Genomic DNA, 3131 nt, shown 5'->3' on the forward strand with positions numbered 1-3131 from the left:
TGGTGGAGCCCAGGGCTTGCGGCCTCGGGGACAGAGGACCGCCCGCGCCCGGCGCCGTCTGCGATGGCACCTGCTTCCCAACAAGGCACATTCCTGGTGACCCAGCAAGATGTTCATGCATCCTAATGACCTAGAAACTTAATTTGAGGATGAGATAGGATCACTTAAACGTAACCTATTCAACTGGGCTTCAAATTCTTTTGTGCAGCGGAGCTGAACTACACGGGCCAGCGGGAGGAGGTCTCCCCGGCCAGGCCCCTCTGGCGGGGACCCACTGTCCAGGGCCTCCGGGTTTTGCGGGCCGCCCTGGCTGGGACCAGTCCGTGGGGGCCGGGCAGCTGCCTGTCGGCGTCTCTCCCCTGGCGGGGGCTCGGCCCCGCGGTGTGGGCTGCCGGACTCAGGAGCTCCTGCACACCCACCTGCCTCCTGGCCACCAAAGGCACCTCGTGGGTCACTCCCGATCTCTGACCTTGGGCTCTCCCTGGAGTCATTTTAAACAGCCCCCCACACCCCTCAGTGTCTCCCTCTTGATTTTTCCTTGGGAGGGTGAGCACCCCAGCCTACATGGGGGCAGTATGACCTTTGCTTGGGGTTCTCCAAGCAGAGACAAACACACAGCCTGTGGAACCTTTTCCCCTGGGGTCCCCAAAACAACAGCTCCCCACTGGCAGTTTAGTGACACCCCTCTCCTTCCCACTCACACAGCCAGCACAGGCCACGAAGGCAAAGCTGCCCCCCACCCTCCAGCAGCGAGCCCCTGCCCCCGCCCCCCTGTGACGGGGGTCCAGCAGCTCACACGCAGGTGGTGTGGGGGCCCCACCCCCTACTCGGCTCCCCTTGTCTGACCCTGGGTGCTGAGACTCCAAAGAAAACCTCTGCTACTGACCCTGTGGGCACTGGAAACGCTGCTGTGGGTGGGGCACCCACACCCTGAGTGAGCCACCCCAGAGCCCATGGGGAGCGTGGGTGTGGGGTGCACCCGGAGCTCCCGGATGCGAGCCCCCAGACGCTCCTGTCCCGGAACCTTCCCAGGGCTCCGTGTGGCCCGGGGCCGGTCCCCGGCCGGCCGCTCGGGCCAAGCGCAGGTTCTGCAGGAGGATCCCCTTGGCCAGCGGGTCCTGAGCCCGCCAGCTCCCCCCTGGCTGCGCCGGGCGCCCTGAGGCTCCTGCGGCCGCCTGAGCCTGCCCACAGGCCCGGCGGGAGGCGCTCTCGGGGACACCTGGGCGCGGCACCCCACCCGAGGCTGTCAGGGCGCAGAGCAGGCAGTGCGCCAGAGCCGGGGGCCAGCTGGCTCCCTCCAAGCCTCCTGCGCCCGAGAACAATCCAAGTCTCTCCCTGGCCAGCCGCAACCAGGCCAGGACCAGCGCTGGCCGGAGCTACAGTCTGACCCCAGAGAGGCCGAGTCTGGAGCCGCGGCCGGGAGCCCTGGGCTTTGGGGCTGGGCTGACGGGGGGGCCCGAGGCTTGCTGTGACCTGTTTGCCCAACGTGGCCTGGAACCAGGGAGAGAGGGGCAATGTCCGCCCAGGAAGCCCAGACTGAGCCGCCCAGCAGTGAGATGGACGGGCCGGCCCGACCAGGCTGCAGCGGCCACACCTCATCGCTCACGGCCCCCGCCCGGGCTCCACGTCGCGTGGGCCCCGCGGCTCCGTGGGCCGGTGCCCCCGCAGGACACCCGCCCGGTCGCCACGCCAACGGCACTCGTCATTCAAGCACATCTCACGTCGCCGCCGTGACTCTCCGCTTCTCCTTCTGAAAAATGGCTGAAGGGAAAATGCCAACCTACCTAGGAAATGATTTAATCAGTTTAGTTCCGGAAATAACTATGGAAATTCAGATTTTTCCATTCTGCTGCTCCCACACATTGTGGTGGGACAGCGGCCGCAGCCCCTCCCCCGCCGGAGAAAAGCCTGGGCCTGCTGTGGGGCCCAGTCCATCAGCATATGAAAAGCCGGAGAAAAAGCAAAGCTTTTGAAAGTAAGAAAAACCCCAGAATTGTCCATCACTCTTCATGTCCCAGGGACGCCACAGCCCCCTTGGCGAGAGGCGAGCCCTCAGCCCGGGCAGCTCGGAGCCCGACTCCCAGGGTGCTGGACCGGGGTCACGTGGACACTGGCCTTCTGCACGGCCAGCTGGAGGCAGACCCATCTGGACACTTCACACACCGGGCGGCCGAGCCAGCGGCACCCGCAGTGTGGCCGGGGCCAGGGCAGGAGTGGGGGTGCGGGGCCTTGTGCCCTGGTCCACTCGTCCAGCGTCTCTGTGGCCTTGAGGAGCAGCTTGAGTCCTGCGAGGACCCCTTCGTGGAAGTGGACAGGTGACCACAGAGTGAGAAATGCAGGTTTTGCGAGAGAATGTTGCTCGCGTGTGGTGTCCAGCTTCCGGGGAGCAGGGGACCTGCCCTGCAGGAGTCCGGTCGCCCCGACCCAGAGTGCGCCTGAGCCTCCCGGCAGGAGCTGGGGGCCCGCACACCCGCCTACGTCAGGTGGCAGAGGCGCCTCGGTGGCGGGTGGTGCCAGGGCTCCCGCCCCTTCACTCAGCCCACCTGAGGCGGGCCAGGCCGGGGTGGGAGGGGCGGGGCGGCGGGAGGCCTGCAGCAGCCCGTGGTGGCAGAGGCATCCAGAGCTGAGGCCTGAAAGCCGGAGCTGCAGGCGGGGCCCCCGGGAGCTGCCCGGCCGCCCGCCACGCCTCGCACTCAGCCTCCAGTGCAGACCCACCCGTGGCCCGGGCCGGCCCCGGTCAGCGTCTGGGACCGGCCGAGCCCGCAGAGGCAGAAACTCCACATTCGTCATAAAAACGGACCACACCCCGAGCTGCGGCCTCCTGGGGCGACCCCAGAAACAGCTGGCTCAGATGTCAAATTTCTAGCTGACAGGTCAGAGAACTGGACACGGGCGGCCTGGGGTCCTTCCAGGGGACAGGCCTTACCCTCCGCCCAGAGGACCGTGCAGCCAGCATTTCAGCGGCGTCACGCTGCCCTCGCGACAGGGCCCAGGCACACACAGGCGTCGCCGGCCCTGAGCCAAACGGAGTTAACGCAGTGAACACTGACTCACTGGCCACGCTGCGGCAGCCGGCCGGTGGCCTGAGCCGCCCGCGCCCTTAGGAGCAGCTGGGCGGCCCCGGGCAGGCC

This window comes from Condylura cristata, unplaced genomic scaffold (assembly GCF_000260355.1).
Source record: "Condylura cristata isolate star-nosed mole 26May11 unplaced genomic scaffold, ConCri1.0 scaffold00002, whole genome shotgun sequence".
Lineage (NCBI taxonomy): Eukaryota > Metazoa > Chordata > Mammalia > Eulipotyphla > Talpidae > Condylura > Condylura cristata.